The following is a 24,267-nucleotide window of genomic DNA, read 5'->3' as shown; positions in this document are numbered from 1 at the left end:
ATGTAAAAGTCTATAACATAAGGAATAAGAGAGCTGATGTAGGAGAGATTAAAATATAAGTGAATACTCTGCAAATGTTTGGCAACAACATAGTTGAAAATCTAGAGAAAATTGATGATTTCCAAGCAAAATAGAAATGACAAATTCATCTGAGAACAAGTGGAAGCATACAGACAGCAATCATCACGTAAGTTTTTGAAGAAGGTATTGAAGATTGGCCAATGCATCCTGGGTTCATGGTTGAATGTTAGCCCTTAAAGATGAGGAAATTTCAATTCCAGGCTATTGAGAAAAAGGGAAGATCTACAATTCAATGTATGAAATGATGTAACTTTAATATCAAAGTACAGCAAAGAGAGGAAGCTGCTGATCAATCTCATTTATTATAGATGTCAGAATTCTACATAAAATATTCCCAAATAAAATCCAGGAATATATTTTAAAATTCCACTACCTGTACAGACTGCTTCTTTTCTCTTGGAGCATGCCAAGTGAAACACCCTGGACTGTTGTCATGGAGGTGGTATAATGAAAAGTGATTTGTCTTGGATGTGTTTTGGAGGTAGAATTGATAGCACTGGGTATTAGAGGTGAGGGGGAAAGAGAGATTAAGGGATTGGTGCTTAGGTTTTTGGCTTGCACTATTATAGGGATGATGGTGTCACATATTGGGATGAGAAAGATTGGAAGAGAAAGAGTTTTAAGTTGAATTAAGTTCCATTTTGACATGATTAACATATGTATTAGACATCCAAGAGGCAGGTAGACATATGAATCTGAATATTAAGGTTGGAGATAAAAATTTGTGAGTTAGACTTAAGTGTAAGTCGTGAAACCATAAAAATCCTAGAAGAAACCATAGGCAGCAAAATCTCAGACATCCCTCGTAGCAGTGTTTGCTGATACATCTAGGGCAAGGGAAAAAACTTAAAAATGGAACTTCATCAAAATAAAACGCTTCTGCACAGCTAAAGAAACCATCAAGAAAATGAAAAGGGAGCCCACTGTAATGGAGAACATTTTTGCCAATGATGCATCTGATAAGTGGTTAATTTCCAAAATATATAAAGAACCTGGGGGAAACCAAGATGGTGGCATAGGTTAACGCCGGAGATTGCTGCCTCGAACAACCACTTCAGAGAGATAACTAAAGGACAGAACAGACATCATCCAGAACCACAGGAAGGCTGGCTGAGTGGAAATTCTACAACTAGGAGGAAAGAGAATGTCATACCCAGACTCAGAGGAGGCGCAGTGCTGAAGTGAAATACTCAGGTGTGGAGTGCGCGCGCGGAGCGGGCTAGCAGCGGAGGCGGAGGGCGCGTTTGTTGTTTTCAATCGGGAGGGAGTTTCAGACTCTGAGCTCCAGATCCGGGCGAGTCTCTGGGGACCCAGACTCAAACGAGAGAAGCGGGACTGTCTGGCTTCGGTCGGAACTCGAAGGCAGCTTTCTCTCCGAGGTTTGCAGTGGTTGCTGGGACTCTGAGAGTCAGAGCCCCTAGGGACGGAACTGAGAGCAGCCATAACTGCTTGCTCTGCCCACCCTGTAGATCCCCGGGGACCCGCCCAAGCCCTGCACAGAGCCATTTGCCAGATAGCCTCAGGCAAACGCTAGATTAGCACCGCCCTAGAGATCCAGCACAGAAGCTCTCCCACTGCAGACACAGCTGACTCTCATAGCCAGTTAGCCTGGAGGTCAAATCACCCCTGGTATTACCAACAACAATCAAGGCTTAACTACAAGACTGCGCACAAAGACCACTAGGGGGTGCACCAAGAAAAGATAAAAAAATGCAGAGACAAAGAAACAGGATGCAAATGTCAGAAATGGAAGATATAGAGCTCAAAACCACACTTTTAAGGTCTCTCAAGAACTGTCTAGAAGCTGCCGGTAAACTTAGTAAGGCCCTCGAAAAGACTGGTGAGACCGCCGATAAATGTAGTGAGATCCTCAAGAAATCTAATGAGACCCTCGATGTTGTGATAAAGAACCAACTAGAAATTAAGCATACACTGACTGAAATAAAGAATAATATACAGACACCCCACAGCAGACCAGAGGAGCACAAGAATCAAGTCAAAGATTCAAAACGTGAAGAAGCAAAAAACACCCAACTGGAAAAGCAAAATGAAAAAAGAATCCGAAAATACGAAGATAGTGTAAGGAGCCTCTGGGACAGCTTCAAGCGTACCAACATCAGAATTATAGGGGTGCCAGAAGATGAGAGAGAGCAAGATATTGAAAACCTATTTAAAGAAATGACAGAAAACTTCCCCCACCTGGTGAAAGAAATAGACTTACAGGTCCAGGAAGCACAGAGAACCCCAAACAAAAGGAATCCAAAGAGGACCACATCAAGACACATCATAATTAAAATGCCAAGAGCAAAAGACAAAGAGAGAATCTTAAAAGCAGCAAGAGAAAGAAACCCAGTTTCCTACAAGGGAATACCCATACGACTGTCAGCTGATTTCTCAACAGAAACTTTGCAGGCCAGAAGGGAATGGCAAGAAATATTCAAAGTGATGAATACCAAGAACCTACAACCAAGATTACCTTATCCAGCAAAGCTATCATTCAGAACGGAAGGTCAGATAAAGAGCTTCACAGATAAGGAAAAGCTAAAGGAGTTCATCACCACCAAACCAGTATTATATGAAATGCTGAAAGGTATCCTTTAAGAAGAGGAAGAAGAAGAAAAAGGTAAAGATACAAATTATGAACAACAAATATGCATCTATCAACAAGTGAATCTAAGAATCAAGTGAATAAATAATCTGGTGATCATAATAGAATCAGGGACATAGAAAGGGAATGGACTGACTATTCTTGGGGGGGAAAGGGGTGTGGGAGATGCGGAAAGAGACTGGACAAAAATCGTGCACCTATGGAAGAGGACAGTGGGTGGGGAGTGAGGGCGGAGGGTGGGACGGGAACTGGGAGGGGGGGAGTTATGGGGGGGAAAAAAGAGGAACAGATATAATAATCTGAACAATAAAGATTTAATTAAAAAAAAAAGAACCCATACAAGAGGAAGACGAACAGTCCAATTAAAAACTGAGCAAAGGACCTAAATAGACATTGCTCCAAAGATGACATAAAGATGGCAAAGAGATATGAAAAAATGCTCAGTCACTAATCATCAGAGAGATACAAATTAAAATGACAATGAGGTATCACCTCATACCTGCCAGTATGGCTGTCATCAACAAATCAACAAATGACAAGTGCTGGCAAGGATGTGGAGAAAAGGGAACCCTAGTACATTGTTGGTGGGAATTCAGACTGGTGCAGCCACTATGGAAAATAGTATGGAGTTTCCTCAAAAAATTAAAGTGGAACTCCCATTTAACCCAGTGATCCCACTTCTAGGAATATATCCTAAGAAGTCTGAAACACCAATCAGAAAGAATGTATGCAACCCTATGTTCATAGTAGTGCTATTTATAATAGCTAAGATCTGGAAACAGCCCAAGTGCCCATCAGTAGATGAGTGGATAAAAAAGCTGTGATACATTTACACAACGGAATACTATCTATAATAATAAAAGCATAATATGCTAATTAGACCGGACAGCTGAACGACCTTCCAGATGTCCTTCTGGACAAAGCCAGGACTGCAAAGGCTGAGGCAAGCCATCACACCAGCAAGGGCTGAGCCCCTTGCACAAATTTCGCATGCATCGGGCCTCTAGAACTTCTATTAAAAAGAAGGATCTCTTACTCTTTGAGACAGCATGTAGGAACCTGGAGATGGTTATACTAAGCAAAATGAGCCAGTCAGAGAAAGACAAGTATCACATGATCTCACTTATATGTGGAATCTAACAAAATAGATCCAGAGTCATTGAAGCATGCAACAGACTGATGAATTCCAGAGGGAAGGGGGGTGGGAAGAGATTAACCAAAGAGCTTGATGGTAGTGCAGTGAAGGCCTGCGGAAGGGGCGGGAGCAAGGTGGAGGGAGTCAATGCGGGGGTGGGGGGAAAGGGGACATCTGTAATACTTTCAACGATAAAGATAAATTTTAAAAACGTGTGGGTTGTAAATGTAGTAGTTAAAGCCATAAGACTAAATTAACTCATCTTGTTAGAGAATAAAGAGGATAATGGTAGGTCCAGAATTGAACTTTCAAAACATCCTAAAATTGAAGAGGTTGAATAGAGAAGGCGTGTGTCAAGGATTGAGGAAAAGAAAATACAAACAATGGATCAGGAATAAATGTAGCACTGGACCTTTAAATAATAACACTGGAAGCTGGAAGACAATACTTCAACCTTTTAAAAATTCTTAGTGAAATTTACTTCCAATCTAAAATTCTTTACTCAGCCCTGGTCGGTGTGGCTCAGTTGGTTTGAGCTTCGTTCTGTGCACCAAAAGGTGGCAAATTTGATTCCCTGTGATGGCACATACCCAGGTTGTGGGTTCCATTCCCATGGGGATGAGTGTGGGAAGGGCAACTGATGGGTATCTCACATCAATGTCTCTCTCTCTCTCTCTCTCTCTCTCTCTCTCTCTCTCTCTCTCTCCTCCCTTCCTCCCCCCTCCCTTACTTTCTCAATGGAAAAAAAAATATCCTCAGGTGAGGATTAACAACAACAAAAAAAGTTCAGAAAAACTAATTTAAAAAATAAAATAAAAATCTGTACTCAGACAAGCTCTCAACCAAATGCAAGAGATAAACATGTTCAGACACTCAAAATCTTTGTTAAAAATCCTATTGTGCACCTTTGCTCAGGAAGCTCCTACAGGATGTGCTCCAGCAAACTGGAAAAGTAAACTAAGAAAGAGGAACACATGAGGTTCAGGGAAACAGAGCCAGCCTTTCTTAAGTGAGAGGCGAAGGGAAGTCACAATACAACAATGATGGAGGTCCCAGGGCGACATTTATACAGCAGCCAGTTTAGATTGGAACAGAAGGATATAGAGTCCCAGGACAGATGTGTTCAAGAAAAAGTTTATAAGGCTAATAAACTTAACCACTGGTATAGAGTAGGCTCCTAGTCCTGCCATTAATTAACTGTAGGATCTTTAGCAACATAATTGCCTTCTCTGAGACTCAGTTTGGTCTTCCATAAAATGAGAATTTATATTACTAACTTCACATGGATGTTATGAAAATTAAATGATAAATTTAAGATTGTGAAAACATCTAATAAAGCCTGGCAAGAAGAGATGTCCAATAAGAGTTTGTTTCCTTTTCTTTCTATTTATTTTTTTATTTATACATAATATTTTCTTTATGGCATCATTTTTCTCATAACTAATAACTCTAATGCTATGAAGTAGATAGGGAAGCATTGTTTATCCCCAATTACAAATAAGGAGGTTGAGTTATCGAATCAAGGTTATACAGCAGGGGTGGGGAACGTCCGTATAAGGCCGAGAAATCATGTGGTCTGGTCCTGCCAAGGCATTAGGGGTGAGTTAATGAAAGGTTTGACCAAATACAGCCGGCTAATTTTTAAACTGATAATTTTGCATGGTCCTCGAATGATGGCATAAATATCCAAATGGCCCTTGGCAGAAAAAAGGTTCCCCACCCCTGTTATTAAGCTAGTGAATAGCCTGGTGGGGCTCAGAATTCAGTGCTTGTGCCCTTTTGACCCACCATTGTGCAGACTCCTCGTTTTTATTTTCTCAAAAACTATTAAAATAGTTTAGACTAAAATGTATCCATTCAAGTCACTTTATTTATGGGAAACTGCTTCTATTGAATTTTAATTTGGCATTCTCTAGCATACTTAAACTGAAACATTTAGTTTGTAATGATAACATAATTTCATATAGAAAATAGCCAGTGGCCTTTTTTTTGGCTGTTTGTGATGCCTCCCTATTATCTCTTACCTGTTGGTAAGCATAAATATTGTCTCAAAGGATATATCCTGGCTAGATGTTTAAATGCTAGGTTTGTCATTCTCCCAGATGGGCTGATTTATAAACCCCACTTTATTTATTTATTTTTGTTGAATTCTTTATTCTTTAAAGTATGACATATGTCTCCTCTCCTGCCCCAGTCCCAGTTTATTTTTTAAAATTTATCTTTATTGTTGAAAGTATTACAGATGCCCCCTCCTTTTCCCCCTCCACCCTGTCCTCGCCCCCTCCTGGGCCTACAGCACTATTGTCTGTGTCCATGTGTTATGCATATATGTTCTTTGGTGAATCTCTTCCCGCTCCCCCGCCACTTCCCTCTGAGATTCCTCAGTCTGTTCCATGCTTCCTTAACTCTGTCTCTATTTTATAAATCCCACTTTAGATCTGACAGGAATTGCCATCAATCTTCAGAGGTGGAGTTTACTGAGAGACTAAACTGGCAGTTGACTATGGAGGACTACCACTACACATCAGACCTTTGGAATCCTGTTTCTGTTTCTCCCATTCTCCACATGGTAAAATGTGTGATGTATTATTACCTTGCATTTTTCTTTTCAATTAGTTTGATATATATGAATAACATAGCATAGACATTTGTATGAAGGATGTGGGCAGAGAAAGACACGCTTTCTTTTTCCTCAGTTTTAATGTGTTGTGCTAACATTTGTTGTAGACATATTAAACTAACTGTCTCATCAGTTAAAATGTGAAAATTCAAATTTAGGGCTTCCATAAGGTTCGTGGTTCTCTCCCCATCACAGAATCTTCACTTCAACTACTTAGCTCCACACTTATTGAGCACTGACTAGGTATCAGGGAGTGTGCTGAGAGATAAAGATATAGGAGCTGTAGCAAGAAAGGCCTTGCATCAAATAGAGGCATTGAATATTATAAGTGCTAAGGTGGAATACTTTAGAGGGCGGGTTGGTTAACTTCATAAAGGAGCTGGACATGAGGCAAAAGGAGATGAGGTGAATTGACAGTTGTTGTTTGGCAAATGGGGCATTCTAAGCGGAGGGAGCAGTGTGAGCAAAGGCAGGAAACTTTATGAGCTATTCAGAGAACTGTAAGTAATTTTACGTGGCTATAATCTAATGCATGATGGGTGCAACAAGAGATAAAATAAGGCTAGAGTGTTTAACAGGCCAGATCTTGTGCAGGAGTTTGGGTTTTATCTTATAAGCAGTGGGGAGCCAAAGCTATTACATGATCACTTTTGTGTGTGTGTGTGTGTGTGTGTGTGTGTGTGTGTGTGTAAATATATCTTTATTGATTTCAGAGAGGAAGAGAGAGGGAGAGAGAGATAGAAACATCAATGATGAGAGAGAATCATTGATCGGCTGCCTCCTGCACGCCCCACACTGGGGATTTAGCCCGCAATCTGGGCATGGGGAATTGAACCATGACCTCCTGGTTCAGAGGTTGATGTTCAACCATTGAGCCACTCCACCCGGGCATCACTTTTATGTGTTTGAAAGATTAGTCTAGGAGGAGCGTGAAAGATGGGGAATAGGGAAATATGATACAGATTGGGCAACTCAGAAATCTTTTCAAGTCATTCAAACAAGAGATCTAGGGTGGCCAGGTCTAGAATGCTATAGTGGTGGCAGTAGATGGAAAGAAAGAGATTTGAGAGATAGATATACAGATAGACTTGACAGGAATTGTTAATAGATTGAAAGTTGAAATAAGAGTCTCCAATAAAATTCAAAAATCTCTGGAAAACAAGTTTTTCTTTAAGTTTGCAACAAACTCTTTTGGCTGGAAAACTTTACCTGAATTATAATGAGGCTATAGTCATTATTTCACTAAGTGTAATTATTCATACATGAATTTTGGGTTTGCATTTTGCTAAAGAAATATTAATGTGTTTGATTACAGGGTGCTAGACTAGCTCCCCCGGGGTGTTACTAATATGTTCAATGTGTAATTTGTAATCATCTTTCTAAAACACAAAACATTCTGAATTCCAAAACACATTTGTCCCCAAGGACTTAAAGGATGTGGAGCAGTGGATTGGTGTGAGTATTCAATGAGGTAATACACATAAACTGCTTTGAATGGTGCCTAGGTCACAGTAAGTGCTCCATAAATATTCACTAGCAGTATGATGATGGTGATGGTGACAATGATGGTGATGGTAGTGATTTTGTGACACAGTACTCCCACCCACTAGTTTATGAAACACAGAGCATTAAATTGAATCTCCTGAGCACCCAGAGAGGGATGTGAAAGTAGGAAGGCAGGGAGAATAAGCACTCCCCCTAACAATAATGAAGATGCTCTGGGGCAGTGCTCGGCAAACTCATTAGTCAACAGAGCCAAATATCAACAGTACAACGATTGAAATTTCTTTTGAGAGCCAAATTTCTTAAACTTAAACTATATAGGTAGGTACATTGTTATTAACTTAATTAGGGTACTCCTAAGGTTTAGGAAGAGCCACACTCAAGGGGCCAAAGAGCCACATGTGGCTCGTGAGCTGCAGTTTGCCGACCACGGCTCTGGGGGATTGTGAAAATGCTGGGCATACTTCCTTGACCAAATTTTCTAGAACCTTGCTACACTTTCTTTTTCTCAAGCTTCAACATGCATGTGACTCACGGGGGTGGGTTGGTGGTGGGTAGTGGTGGTGGTGGTCTTGATTGAGACCATTTCTGGCCAGCTCCCAACTGATGTTGATGCTTTGGGTCCACGGATCAGACTCTGAGTAGTAAGTGTCTGTTAATAAAGCACAAGCTGTGAGAATAGAAATTATTTATGAGACAGTTACCAATTTGGTTTAGATAATATGTATCAAAAATGGAGAAAAATGTTTATAGCAGAATGAGGAGCCAAGGTACAAGAATATTTTGGGAAAGATCTGAAAGATTGATAGTAATAATGTATTTTTAAATGTATTTTTATTAATTTCAGAGAGAAAGGAAGAGGGAGAGAGAGAGAAATATCAATGATGAGAGAGAATTATTGATCAGCTTCCTCCTGCACGCCCCACACTGGGGATCGAGCCTGCAACCTGGGCATAAGTGCCCTGACCAGGAATCAAACCGTGACCTCCTGGTTCATAGGTCAATGCTCAACCACTGAGCCACGCTGGCCAAGATTAAACATGTATTTTTGCCTCTTTGTTCAAGTCCTTCTGGCCAGTCTCTAGCACTCTGGGATAAGTCTAAGGTCAAAGACCACTGCTGTCTCTCATATTACATCACTTAGCAGTACACAAAGAGACGAAGACCAGGATTAAAGTTGTGACTGGTATAGACAAGGAGGCTAAATCAGGGTTGAAAGCCAGGCATAATTTGACATCACACTCGTAGCACTAAATACTGTATATCACTACTTTTTGTCTGCTGTGATGAAAGCCAAATTCTCTTTATTTTTCACATTATCTCATATACCCAACTGATGTCATAACCAAAGACTGGAAGGAACATTGAAAAATTAAGAAGGTTTTATGTGTTGGAGGTAGTGAGATTGTGGTTGACAATTTTTTTTGTTTTGTTTACTAATGTTATTATTTTATTTATACAGCATGCACAGGAGAGTCATAACTATTTCTTTATTATCTAAAAGGCCATATTTCTCTTGGGTGTGTAATGTTGTCCAAGCAAATTCCCACTCCTCAGGGAAATTGAGCTCCTGTGAAGCCTGCTATGATTTCCAACACAACATACCAGTAATTAGAAGTCCTTAAAACTCCTAAATTTCTTATGCTCAGGGAAAGACCATTGTTCTGGTTAAGAACTATTCACTATATTTTTCCTCAATATTAAATAGATAGAATGTTTTCTGTATCTTATAATATTTCTTATTGAATATAAGTAGAAACTGTACTATATAGTAACTGACACTTTGCTTCAAGGTACCAGTCCCAGTACCCGGTCCAGTGAATTCAGAGCAAGAGCCTGTGTATGGAGTGGTAAGAAAAAACCTTTTAATATATCAAAAGTGGGAGATAGAGTAAAAACTCCCCATGGCTTGCACTAACAGAAAACAACATGATCCTATATAATAAAAGGCTAATATGCGAAATGACCAAATGTCATTATGACCGGTCGCTATGATGTGCACTGACCACCAGGGGGCAGACGCTCAACACAGGAGCTGCCCCCTGGTGGTCAGTGTACTCCCACAGGGGGAGCGCTGCTCAGCCAGAAGCCAGGCTCATAGATGGCAAACGCAGCAGCAGTGGCAGGAGCCTCTCCTGCCTCCACGGCAGCGCTAATGATGTCTGATTGCTCACTTAGGCGGGGAGCAGACCTAACCTATCAGTCAGACATCCCTCAGGACTCCCAGAGTGCGAGAGGGCACAGGCCAGGCTGAGGGATCCCTCCGAGTGCATGAATTTTATGCACTGGGCCTCTAGTGTATCTATATATAATTTAAAATGGAAGATAATTCATCCATATCCTTTCCTTACATTGGAAAAAGAAATAGCCCTCTTTTTCTTTGTATTTTTAAAAATATGTTTGTATTGATTTCCGAAAGGAAGGGAAAGGGTGAGAGAGAGAGAGAAACATCAATGGTGAGAGAGAATCATTGATCATCTGCATCCTACATGCCCCACACTGGGGATCAAGCCCACGACCTGTGCATGTGCCCTAGTAGGGAATTGAACTGTGACCTCCTGGTTCATAGGTCAGTGCTCAACCATTGAATCACACCAGTTGGGCTATATAGCCCTCTTTTTCACAAAGGCGCTGTGAGATAGCTAAATGGAATAGAGAAAGCGACCCTAGAAATGTGGAAGAGGAGGGATGTGTGTAAGTGGAAAACTGTTCCAGAATTAATAGATAATCCAAAATAGGAATAACTAATATGCACATAATAGAGATTCAAGTATAACTGAATTTACATTCTTGGTTTTTACCAAGAGTTATGAGCTACTGTTTGCTGCCATATTTCCTTTCTTTTTGCAAACGTTTTTTGTTTTGTTTGATTTTGTTTTGTTTAACTTGCTATTTGCTGTTTGGGGTCACTTCCGCTTTGCATCAAGCAGGTAAAAAGTAAGTGGACATTAATAAGGCTGATTTTTTTCTTATTGTGCAAGACTTCCATGGGAGAAATTATTAATGCAGGTGGAATATCTGGCATTTTTCTGATTTTGAGCTTTTTATCCACCTTTTCTCTAACTAATTTTAGTCTGTTATTTCTGTTCTGCCTGTTTGACGATGTTTTCATAATTTACAATTTTTCCTTACATAGTTAAACATTGTTTGCAGTCACCAGTTCTCCTTTTTATAGCTGTGATGCATTTGCATCAATTTCATGGGATGTAACACAGATAATGGAAGCTCTGAAGTCATCCAGTCCGCAAATCTCACCACCAATTCACTCAACTTATGTTTTTGTTGTTGATGTCAATTTGGAAAAATGTAAAAAATACAGAAAAGTAGACAGGATAACAAACATCTGTACTTCAGCATCTTGAATTACCAAATGTTCACCTTTTTATTATAATTTTTTTCAGATCATTTGAAAATGAAATTTAAAAAATATGTTTTTATTGATTTCAGAGAGGAAGGGAGAGGGAGCATGAGAAACATCAATGACGAGAGAGAATCATCAATTGGCTGCCTCCTACACGCCCCCTACTGAGGATTGAGCCCACAACCCAGGCATGTGCCCTGACTGGAATCGAACTAGCGACCTCTTGGTGCATGGGTCGATGCTCAACCACTCGGCCACACCAATTGGGCCTTCACATTTAACTTTTACATGTTCATATGAACTGACATAACCTGTAACTAAAATATTTCATCAAAGATACATACATACCATTATATACTTAACATGTTCCATGTCTACCTATAAACTTCCCTTCCTTCCCTTTCCCATGAGGATTATTGGCCTGGAGATGTAGGAGTTTTCTTTTTCATAGAGAGTTCCTGCTTTTCAAGAGCTATTCTTTAGGTCTTCTCACTTCACTCATTATCACTAGCAACTACTTCACAGATCTATTTCTCTCTCTCTCTCTCTCTCTCTCTCTCTCTCTCTCTCTCTCTCTCTCTCTCTCTCTCATTTGACATTTAACATTCCTTTCAGTTGACATCCATCAAATGTAATAATTACTCTAGACTGGAGGAACTACCTATCCTCTTGGTGCTATTGTATTAGGAGAGCAATTAAATACTAATTAAGTTTTCACTTTTTGTTTTCTTTTCCATTCGAATTCATAGATTCCAGCTTCAGTGGGAGCTCCTTTCCCAATATCACTTCCATCCATGGATTATACCCGGCAAGACTTAGAGGCCAACAAACCTCCCACTCAGCTCACAGAACATTAGGTATGTTTGAGCTGTCGCTCCTCAGAGCCTTGGTAGAGGTGTGCAGTCACTGGAGGCAGGACCAGGGTTAGAACTGAGTTTTACAATATGTACATCTGTTGTGCACTGTTGGTCTCCCATGGAAGAAAAACTAATTCGAACGTTTTCATCCTTGTAGAAAGACACAGATCTGTGCAGACCTGGTCCTCTACAAACCTATGTTGTTAAACCACAACTAGGTTCTGATAGCTATTCAGCAATTCTTTTATTCATTCATTTAACAAACCCAACTGTGATCAGTGCCAAAGAGGCAGGTCACTCAGCCTGGAGTTTCAAGGACAACTTCCCAAGGAAGTGATACCTAAGTTTAATGCTAAGATTTAAAAAATAGATGTCAGTGGAGTAAGGAAAAGCTATTCCAGACAAACATATAAACAGATAAGGAAGCACAAAGCACTATGTGGGGGTCAAATGAGTATCAAATGATAAGGAGAATCTCAACTAGTAGATGTATAGACAGAAGTTTGATACTACAGGCAGAGAATATAGCTTGACCATGGAAGTGGAAGCAGGCAGTGGTAATATGGATGAGTGTAGAAAGATTTACCTATCTATCTTTCTTTCAAGTAGGTACAATTCATGTAGAAGTACCGAAGCAAGACCACTGGAATTCAGTGATGGGGGAAAAAAAATGGTCATCTCTCTATGACTGGAACAAAATCATCCACATCTTCCAAGTAAAATAAACATGCAATACTGTTGAGATCTCTCCAATTCAATATTTTGGAGGTGATGCATTCTATTTCTCTTGTTTTACTAGTTATTCTTCAAAATGATCAAAACCTAAAGTTAGTATCTTACTCTTCCTTCCAAAATAACATTAGGAACTTAGGACACTTTTACATTTTTAAATTACAAGGGCATTTCTAACCAACTTGTATAGTCTGGTGGTCAAATATTTTACACTTCTGAAATTAAGAGTATTAGTATTTATAGAAACAGTTTTTGTTTAGATTTAGCTATGTGTTTAGAATTTGTTGTTTACTACCCCTTCTTGCATTAAAATAATTTCCCTCTCCTTTAACATCTTTTAGAAGTTCATTTACTTTATTTATGCTGGTGATAAACGTAATTTTTGTTTATGTAAAAATATATGTATTCATATTTTAAAAATAAGTTTTAAATTGATGTACATATACAAGCTCTGAAAACATGTTTTTAATATATATTTTTATTGATTTCATAGAGGAAGGAAGAGGGAGAGATAGAAACATCAATGATGAGAGAATCATTGATTGACTGCCTCCTGCATGCCCGCCACTGGGGTTTGAGCCCACAACCCAGGCATGTGCCCTTGACCAGAATCAAACCCAGGACCCTTCAGTCAGCAAGCCGAAGCTCTTTCCACTGAGCCAAACCGGCTAGGGCTGAAAATATTCTTGTACAAGTCTTTTTGTGTACAATTGTGGATATATCTCTTGGGTGAATACCTAGGAGTAGAATGGCTGGGTCGTATAGTAGGTGTTGGTATAAAATTAAAACTGGCACAGCATGGATGGACCTGGAAAATATTATGCTAAGTAAAAGAAGCCAAACTGAGAAAGACAAATATCACATGCTCTCCCTTATTTGTGGGATCTAATGAACAAAATGAATTGACCAACAAAATAAGACCCAATGCAGGGAGGCATGGAACAGACTGACATACTTCGATGAGGGGTGAGGGAATGAGAAGAGATAAACCAAAGAACTTATGTACGTATATGCATAGCCCATTGACATGGGCAATAGGGTGGTAAAGACCTGGGGGTGGGGGGTGGGTAGGGACTGAGAGGAGTGGGGGAACGGAGGGAAAATGGGAGATATCTAATACTATCAACAACAAAAATCTATTTAAAAATGAAAAATAAATAAAATTAAAACTGCCACCCTTGCCAGGTAGCTCAGTTGGTTGGAGCAATGGCCCATTGTGCTAGGGTTGCAGGTTTGATCCCTAGTCAGTCAGGGTACATACAAGAATCAACCAATGAGTGCATAAAAAAGTGGAACAACCAATCGATGTTTCTCTCTCTCTCTCTTTCTCTCATCAATGACAATTTTTAAAAAATTAAATTAAAACTGCCAAAAGTTTTAAAAAAAACTGTACCACTTTATCCCACCAGCAATTTATAAGAATTCTAGGTGCTCCAAGTTCTGGCCAACAGTTACTGCTATTAAAATTGTAAATTTTGGCCATTCTAGTGAGTTTGTAGTAATATAACATGAAGTTTAATTTGCATTTCCCTGATAATTAAGCAACTTTTCACATACTTATTGACCATTCCAATATCTTTTTTTTGTGAAGTGTGCAACTATTTTGTCCCCTTTAATGCTTTTCTTGGTTTTTAATTATTGGTTTATAGTTTTTTAATATATTCTGAATATTAATTATATTAGATATACTATGGAAATAATTTCTCCTAGGCTGTGACTTGCCTTTTCACTTATTTATTTATCTTATTTTTTAAATATGTTTTTATTGATTTCAGAAAGGAAGGGAGAGGGAGAGAGTGACATAAATGATGAGAGAGAATCATTGATCTGCTGCCTCCAGCACGCCCCCTACTGGGGATTGAGCCCACAATCAGGCATTTGCCCTTGACTGGAATAGAACCCAGGACCCTTCCATCTGCATGCCAATGCTTTATCCACTGAGCTAAACCAGCTAGGGTGCCTTTCCACTTTTTTGATGGTATCATTTGATGAGAAGATATTTTCTAATTTTGAAGTCCAATTTGTCAAGTTTTTCTTTTATGATTAGTGCTTTTGGTGTCTTCAGAAATATTTGATTATCCCAACATCATAAAGATATTCTCCATTTCTCCTCTAGAAGATCTATAGCTTTAGCTTTTATGTTTAGATCTATGGTCCATGTAAAATACGTTTTTTAAAAAAAATCTTTATTGTTGAAAGTATTACATATGTCCCCTTTTTTCTCCCATTGACTCTTTATATCCCACCACGCCTCCCACCCCAGGTCTCCACTACCCTATTGTCTGTGTCCGTGGGTTATGTATATATGCATACAAGTTCTTTGGTTGATCTCTTCCCACCCACCCACCCATGCATCCCCTGCCATGTAAAATACATTTTTATGTTTGGTGACAGGTAAGGGTAGAGATTTACTTTTCCATATAGTTATCTAGTTGTTCCTGCCACATTTGTGAAAATCAACTTTCTTTCTCTTGGACTGACTTGGTACATTTCTCAAAAATTGATTGACAACATGGGGACATAAGCATAGCATAAGGAATATAGTCAATGATCCTATATAATAAAAGCCTAATATGCTAAGTGTCCGGTCTGCCGTTCAACCAATCAAAGTGTGATATGAAATGAAATGCTAATGAAATGCTAAGGCCACTCAACCACTTGCTATGACATGCGCTGACCACCAGGGGGCAGCGTGGAACTTCTGCAGCCAGCCCCTGATGGGCCCCTACGAGAGCAGGATGGTGGAGCAGGTGAGCAGGCGGTGCCAGGCCAAGGCGGGGTGCCAGGCAGGACTGTGGGGCTGTGAGGCTGGGGTGTGAGCTGGGGCCCAATCCCCATAGGCCACCTCAAGGGACCCCACCTGTGCATGAATTTGTGGACTGGGCCTCTAGTGTTCATAATAAAGCTTTATGGTTCTAACTTCCCCTTCCCTTGACTCCCTTTCCCCTCTATAAATACCGCATGTCAACTGATGGTCATTGGCACCAATTCACCACCATTAGGAATCCCCAATTTGTGGTGCAGTGAAGCAATAAACTTTATTCAGTGCAAAGAGCTCAATTGTGATACAGCACAGCTGGGACCATGGAACAGCTCAATCGTGTTACACCTCAGTTCAGAAGCAGTAGGGCTGTGAAACAGCACAGCTGTGAAGCGGCCCTGGGGCAGGTGGCCTCAGGGAGAGGCCCATTTCCAGCTACACAGTTCTGCCCTGGTCTGCTCCCTCTGCGGTCTGCTCCCTCTGTTCACATCTGGATGGGTCTGCTCTGCAGGGGTCCCTTGCAAGACGTCTTGGGTGTTGCAGCTCCAGCTGAAGAAACATAGTCTTCTTTGGTGGAAAGGGAAAGTGCTCTCTCTGAGCCAGAGGGGAGCTGCCTTATGTAGACAGAAGCCCCTGCCCCTGGTCCCTGATTAGTCCATCTCTAAATTCTCCCAGTTTTATTGCTCCAAAAAACACTGTCCTGATTGTTCAGAATGGAGCTACTCTGAATGGTCAGCGAGGATGCTGATGGGATATAGCTGCACAGCTGTGATTGGACAGGGAATGCCTCAGTCCTCCTGGTTGAACTAGAACTCCAGAAACTCCTTTATAAAGGCTGGCCCAGATGCCAGAAACACAGTGCAGGCAGGCAGTTCAGTGCAGGAGGCAGGTCACTTGGTGCAGGCTTCTCCCTGAATTGTGGTCTGCATGAGAGACCCTGTTATGGGTTCACTCAGCGAGATAGACCACCACTGACTCAGAATTTAAATTTAAGAGCCTTTATTAAGCTGGCCAGCTGACCACAGTCACAGTGCCCTGCCAAAGCAGAGGCTGAACTGCAGCGCTGACTACTACAGGAGTTACATTTTATTATTAAATTTTGTGGAGGCCCAGAGAAAAATGTGTCTTTCAAATTCTGGGCCCCCCAATATGGAGGAAACTCTCTTTATTTATACTTTTTCCAGTCTTTTGTCTCCCAAATTTGGAATGAGACTTCTGGGCCTTCTGAGAAAGAAGGCCTGCATGCTGGGAAGGGGCCATGAGACCATATCTCAAGGCCTGGCCTGTTGTCAGTACCTTCCTATCTATGTGTTTTAGGAACAGACAGCACAGCATGACCCGTCTGGCCGAAGTGCCAGATATGCAGCCCAGCACATTCCCCACTGGTTTTATGTACATGAGTCAAATCATTGACTCTTTTGGCTCATTGTTGGGGAGGGAGTTATATTGACCCCTCAGGACTATAAGCTTGATAGAATTAATTCTTTGCTGAATAAAGTCAGTGGGCCTGTTTATAAGATAAGGGCCTGGAATGATCTCTAGAGGGTCCAAAGAGTCCTGGGCTCTCTATTTTGCCGGGGCTGTCTTAAGCCAGGTGTGATGAAGCCATGTCGGGATCCTGTCGACCTTGACTGCCGTGGGGATGGCCCTTTCCAGGCAGGAGTCAGTCCTTGGGTGGCAAATTTCTTTACCCAAACAGAGTCACCAGGTTGGAAGGGATGAACCGGATACAGGCAGATCATCTCGGACGTGCTTCTGGTCTGCTTTCTGGGTAGACTGTAAAGCCTGAAAGAACTTGAGTAAACTGGTGAGATGAGTAGTTCAGGGTCTGGAAGAGTCACTAGAATCTGTAAAGGCCCCACTGGTTTTAGGGCAGCCTCCCGGGCTGCTTCGTCTGCAGCCTAGTTCCCTCTTGCTTCTGGGGAGTCAGTGCCAGTTGGCCCATCATCCTTGCTCTGCTCATGTCTGTCTAACTGCCTACTATATTACCTCAAGGATCCTGGCTCTGAATTCTTTCAGGGAAAATGGGCGTTGAATTTTCTTCTGTAACTGCTTTGTGCTGAGGAGGGTCAGAAGTTTCTCTCAGAGTCAAGAGATCCTTGCTGTCAGAGGGTCAATGAGGCCTGGGCATAGAAGGAGGTGGGCTTGTGACCTGGCAGAGACAAACTGTAACAAAGAAAACATTTCAGTTTTAATAACCTCTATTGAAATAGAGTTTTTCTCCTTAAAATTACCCCTCTATCCATCAAAATACTAATTTATTTACTGTATTCAATTTGGCCTGATTGTTTGCATAAACACAACAAGGATGGTAACTGACTACCTTTGCTGGAATCTCATGAATCTTAATGTGCCCCATAGGGCCAGGAAGCCAAGCCATACAGCCACCATCAGGCCTGCCTGCAGTATCTGCTGTCCATTGTCCTTGCTTCAAGGCCCTTCTCAGCAGCCCTCCTAATTGTTGCGGCCCAGAGTGCGTGGGGGTTCTGCCTCCCCTTCTACTCTGACCAACCACCAGTGATGGTAGGGCATGGGCCTGATGCTCCAGCGCCAGCTATTTTCAGGGCTCCCAAGCAGGATACCAGGCTTTCTCCATGGCACTCTTATTGGCTTCAAGTTTTTAGAGCTCAGACAGGGCTCCTTAAAACATGATACTCCAGTCAAAGTTTTCATTCAATAAAACCACTATTGGAAACCGGTCTTATTGAATTCATGCAAAGAAATGTATTGCCATAACTTATTTAGCATTGCCAAATTTTGGAGGAATTACATAAGGAGAAAAAGCCACTGACCTGCCTTAAGATCTTCTGATTTTCCTTGTCAGTCCTTTTTTTTTTGGACTTTCCAGAGTTATAACAAAACAGTAACTGTTGCATTTCTTTTATCAGTCCTTCCTAAGTACTTTGGCATAACTATTTACCCTCTGTTTAGGAGGCAGAATATAAATTATTTACTCTTTCTGACTTACTGGCCTGTGCCATTTGATTAATTTCCTTTCAACATTTCTCTTCTCCTTCTTATCACATACACAACCTTTCTAAATTTCATACTTTCAAATTAGCCTTTAAACCTTCTTTCTATGTCCTTTAAAAATGCATAACCATGCCTCAGACCTTCTACCCAGTAATTCCTTATTCTTAGAAACCTCAATCCTTTATAGCCAGTATTTCTTAGATTACTAAGAGCAGGTGCTTCCTTCCCTACGCAATTTCAAGTATACTGTATCAGTCTAATTTAGTATTGGAAGGGTTAAAGAGAATAAAATGGGGCAGAGAAAAACTTACTGTGCTTACTAGAAGCTTTCAGCCTTGAGTTCAGCAGATAAGTAAAAATCAACAAAACTTCTGGACTGCTTTCCCTGCCGACGGCCCCCCTCTTTTCTGCATTAACCATTTCCTTAGCTGCTCTCCCTCCTAGATTTTTCTTTTTTAAGACCCAGAGACTCAAATCCTTCTCCTCCTTTACTACTTTTGACCTCTCTGACTATCCCCCTATCCCCCAGCCTAAGGCTCCTCCATCTCAGCAGGCTGAGAGCCTACTACCCTATCTAGTGAATCCTACCGCCACTACCCTATCTCACACCCGCTCCAGAGCAGTTTTCATCTCTCTTCCTCCCCCAGTTAGAGCGGATGCTGTCCCCAACAGAGACCTACTGTAAAGGGAAAATGTACTAATCTTAACCTAACAAGCCTTTGTTTAAACTTCTTTGGGTTGCAACCTTATACCTTTAAATTAACCCTAGACTTCTAAAATTTTAACCTAACACAGCAAAATTATACCTCAGGAAAAAGCAATTAAAAGTTCTCTACTGTCTTCCCCTTAAAGGAGGATTTGCCCTATCTTTAAACAAACAACAGAGATAACAAATACACTTATATGTACAGCCAGATAACACAAAGTAGCTTTCGCTTCACACAGACTCTCATACTTACATTCATACACCAGACAGTCCAAGTTTTGACTTCTACCAAATGTTTACTCAGAGTTTAAGCAATCCAACCAATTCCTGACTAATTGCCTAAGGGAGCTCTATGGCTTCCCGGGAGGTGATCAAGCTCCCCTTCCACTCTCTTGGAGTGGGCCTGATTGATAGGGGGTTCATGAAGACGACTGACCCTAGCCCATTTTGACAAAGACAAAGACAACAAAGAACAAAGACAAAACAAACCAGACAAATGCAACCTAAGGTTGCCCAGAACCTGCAGCTCGCCCCTTGAAGTCCTGAAATTTTTTCAAAAAACATTGCAGCAGGGTGCACACAGAAGCAGATGACTTTTTGACAACAAACACCAAGATAACAAACACCAGACAGAAAAACCCAGTGCAGCCTACAGCCGCATGAACCGGAGACCCCGGCCACCGTCGTGGTCGCGGGTCAGGACCAGGAGTACCGCTGCGTCCAGCCCTCCGTATAGGTCCTTCCGTGGGACGTCCCAATTCCAGTTTAACGAAGGTCTTCCTTACCTGTCTCGAGAGTCCAGGTGTCTTGGTTTCCGAATTGAAAGTTTTGGGTGGATTCTCCTCCGCCTCCCTGGAACCCGGGACGGAGGCCTCCTTGGTAGTCGTTCCCCACAGGGATGTGGGGTATCTCGCTGCATGCCCGGCGACAAGTGGAGGAGAGCCTCCTGCCATGAATAGGGGGTCCCTCTCCTCCCTGCCAGGGGAGAGCCTCCTGCCCTAAACAAGGGGTCCCTCTCACCCCTGCCAGGGGAGAGCCACCTGCCTTAAATAGGGGGGCCCTCTCCTCCCTGCCGGGGGAGAGCCTCCAGCCCTAAATAAGGGGTCCCTCTCACCCCTGCCGGGGGAGAGCCTCCTGCCTTAAATAGGGGGTCCCTCTCCTCCCTGCCGGGGGAGAGCCTCCAGCCATAAATAAGGGGTCCCTCTCCTCCCTGCCACGGATCTCGCTGGGGCCTCCAAATGTTATGGGTTCACTTAGCGAGGTAGACCACCACTGACTCAGAATTTAAATTTAAGAGCCTTTATTAAGCTGCCCAGCTGACCACAGTCACAGCACCCTGCCAAAGCAGAGGCTGAACTGCAGCGCTGACTACTACAGGAGTTACATTTTATTATTAAACTAGAGGCCCGGTGCACAAAAATTTGTGCACTCGGGGGGAAGGGGGGGTCCCTCAGCCTGGCCTGTGCCCTCTCGTAGTCTGGGACCCCTCGGGAGATAACGACCTGCTGGCTTAGGCCTGCTCCCGGGTGGCAGAGGGCAGGCCCAATCCCTAGGTGCAGCCCCTGGTCGGGCTCAGAGCAGGGCCGATTGGGGAGTTGGGGCGCCTCCGCCTGTCATGCACAGAGCAGGGCGGACCGGGAGGTTGCGATGCCACCCTCAGTCACGCTCAGGGTAGGACCGATTGGGGGGTTGGGGCACCGCCCCCTGTCACACTCAAGGCAGGGTCAATAGGGAGGTTGTGGCGCCAGCCCCTGTCACGCACAGAGCAGGGCCCATCAGGGGGGTTGGGGCTCCGTACCCTGTCATGCACAGAGCAGGGCCAATCAGGGGGTTGGGGCGCTGCCACTCTCACATTCAGGGCAGGGCCGATGGGGAGGTTATGGCTCTACCCCATCACACACAGAGCAGGGCCCGTTGTGGGGGGGTGGTTGGGGTGCCGCCCTCTATCACCCACAGAGCAGGGCCGATCAGGTGGTTGGGGCACCGCCACTCTCACAATCAGGGCAGGGCCGATGGGGAGGTTATGGCTCTACCCTGTCACACACAGAGCAGGGCCCGTTGTGGGGGGGTGGTTGGGGCGCCGCCCTCTATCACCCACAGAGCAGGGCCGATCAGGTGGTTGGGGCACCGCCACTCTCACATTCAGGGCAGGGCCGATGGGGAGGTTATGGCTCTACCCTGTCACACACAGAGCAGGGCCCGTGGGGGGTGGGGGGGTTGGGGCGCCACACCCTGTCACACACAGAGCAGGGCGGATAGGGAGGTTGTGGCCCCGCCCCCTGTCACACACAGAGCTGCAGGGCGATCAGGGGGTTTGGGCGCTGCCCCCTGTCATGCTGATCCCGGTGCCGGGAGACCTTGAGGCTCTGCTGATCCCAGTACTGGGAGGCATATTACCCTTTTACTATATAGAATAGAGGCCTGGTGCATGGGTGGGGCTGGCTGGTTTGCCCTGAAGGGTGTCCTGGATCAGGGTGGGGGTCCCCACTGGGGTGCCTGGCCAGCCTGGATGAGGGGATGATGGCTGTTTTCAGGCTGGGACTGAAGCTCCCAACTGCTTCTTTTTTTTTTTTTATTCTGAGCCAGCTTTAGCTCTGAGGCTCCAGCTCTTAGGCCTCCGCTCCTGAAAGCAGGTATCTGGTTTGTTTCGGTTCTATTATCGAAACTCTGTATCAACTCCAGCTCTGAGATCCCAGTGGCTGAAAGCTGTTTTCTGGGGTTTTGTTTAGCGTTTATATTTGTTACGATGTTTGAAACTGCAGGCTCAGAGGCCGGCAAAGCAGGCGGGAACGCTGGTTTCCTCCGTCACTGAAGCAAGCAAGCCTCATGTTAGTTTCAAGCTGCCTGGCTGCCTGCCGCCATCTTGGCTGACAGTTAATTTGCATATCACCCTGATTAGCCAATGGGAAGGGTAGCGGCTGTACGCCAATTACCATGTTTCTCTTTTATTAGATAGGATTTTGTGGAGGCCCAGAGAAAAATGTGTCTTTCAAATTCTGGGCCCCCCAATATGGAGGAAACTCTCTTTATTTATACTTTTTCCACTCTTTTGTCTCCCAAATTTGGAATGAGACTTCCGGGCCTTCTGAGAAAGAAGGCCTGTGTGCTGGGAAGGGGCCATGAGACCATATCTCAAAGCCTGGCCTGATGTCAGTACCTTCCTATCTATCTATGTGTTTTAGGAACAGACAGCACAGCATGACCCGTCTGGTCGAAGTGCCAGATATGCAGCCCAGCACAACCCTTGTGTAGAAATGGCTGCTAAGATAGGTTGTTCTTTTTTTTATTTATTGTTTTGTTTTTTTAAAAAGTTGAGCCCAGTTAGCACCAGGAGCCCTTCTTAGTAGATATTTTCTTTTTCAGGGTCCACACCCTCTATCTTGGCATTCAGACCAGTGTGCACATGTGGCTTGCTGTATTCACATGCACTGGGTTGCAACCCCCTTTTTCCCGAATAAGTCCTTTTTGGTGACGAAACAACTAGTTGATATTATTTTTGAGTTGACACTACCAAGTGATTTGTATTTTTAAAATTCTAATATAATGGTCTTGTTTAATTTCATATTCTAAGGTTTTGTTATGACTATATAGAAGCTCCCACTGTCTTCCACCACCAGCCCTATTCCAAGTCTTCAAGCCTCCCCACTATCTCCAGTCCTCAGCCCACCCACCCCGCTAGTCCTACTGCACCTCCCAATTTCTTCACTCCTCCACATCACTCATATTTCCAGCTCACATCCCCCCTCTCCCCAGTCCTCTAGTCCCACCCCTATGTTCAGTCCTCGAGTTTCACCCCCTTCTTTCCAGTCTAAAGCCGCTCCCACATTCCTTACTCCTCTAGATCCACACATCTCCCAGTATCCAGCCCCTACCCTTTCTGAACAGATTCCTGAGTTTGCTAGAAGGACCCAAACCTGACACAGACAACTCCTTGAACTGTTCTTACAGTTCTGGCAGCAGTAGCTTGTTTTCCTGTTTCTGACTTAGTTTGTCCCACGCACCCACCTCCTACCTTTTACCCTCTACATCAGGGGTCCTCAAACTACAGCCCGTGGGCCACATGCAAATACAAATATTGTATTTGTTCCCGTTTTGTTTTTTTACTTCAAAATAAGATATGTGAAGTGTGCATAGGAATTTGTTCATAGTTTTTTTTTAAACTATAGTCCGGCCCTCCAACGGTCTGAGGGACAGTGAACTGACCCCCTGTTTAAAAAGTTTGAGGACCCCTGCTCTACATCCATTTTGTTACCCCCCCCCCCCCACTTCTCTCCATTCCTAGAGGCTGACATACTTTTCTTACCACTCTTCTTTTAAAGGGGTGTGTGTGTGTGTGTACTGATTTCAGAGAGGAAAGGAGAGTGATAGAAACATCAATTATGAGTAACATCATTGATCAGCTGCCGCCTGCACGCCCCCTACTGGGGATAGAGCCTGCAACCCGGGCATCTGCCCTGACTGGGAATCAAACCAGCGACCTGGTTCATAGGACAAAGTTCAACCACTGAGTCACACCAGCCAGGCATTGTTATTCTCATTTTAAAATCAATTTAGGCAGTGTCTTCCACTTGTGCTCCCTTCCTACCAGATATGTGACTGTTACAACATCCTATTCTCTTACAAATGGTTCACTTTAAAGTCCCTTTACTTGTCTGTAAGCTAGAGGCAATAGCAGTCCCTCTCACACTGGGCTGTAGGGATGAAATAACACTACTTAGTGACTGGCATGTAGTTAGTTTTTACATAAATGTTAATCACTTATTACTATGTGTCCCCACTAAGCAAGGAAACTGACATCTAGCCTTAATCATAAAGGTCCTGGCTCATGGTAGGGTTCGTGGGAGGGGGTGAAGCACTGGCTAGCACCCCAGTTCAAGCAAAGGCAGGAACAGATATTGTGTATGTAGACTATGAACTTTTTTTAAACGTA

Source organism: Myotis daubentonii, chromosome X, assembly GCF_963259705.1.
Source record: "Myotis daubentonii chromosome X, mMyoDau2.1, whole genome shotgun sequence".
NCBI lineage: Eukaryota > Metazoa > Chordata > Mammalia > Chiroptera > Vespertilionidae > Myotis > Myotis daubentonii.
Note: the sequence above shows the minus strand (reverse complement) of the source record.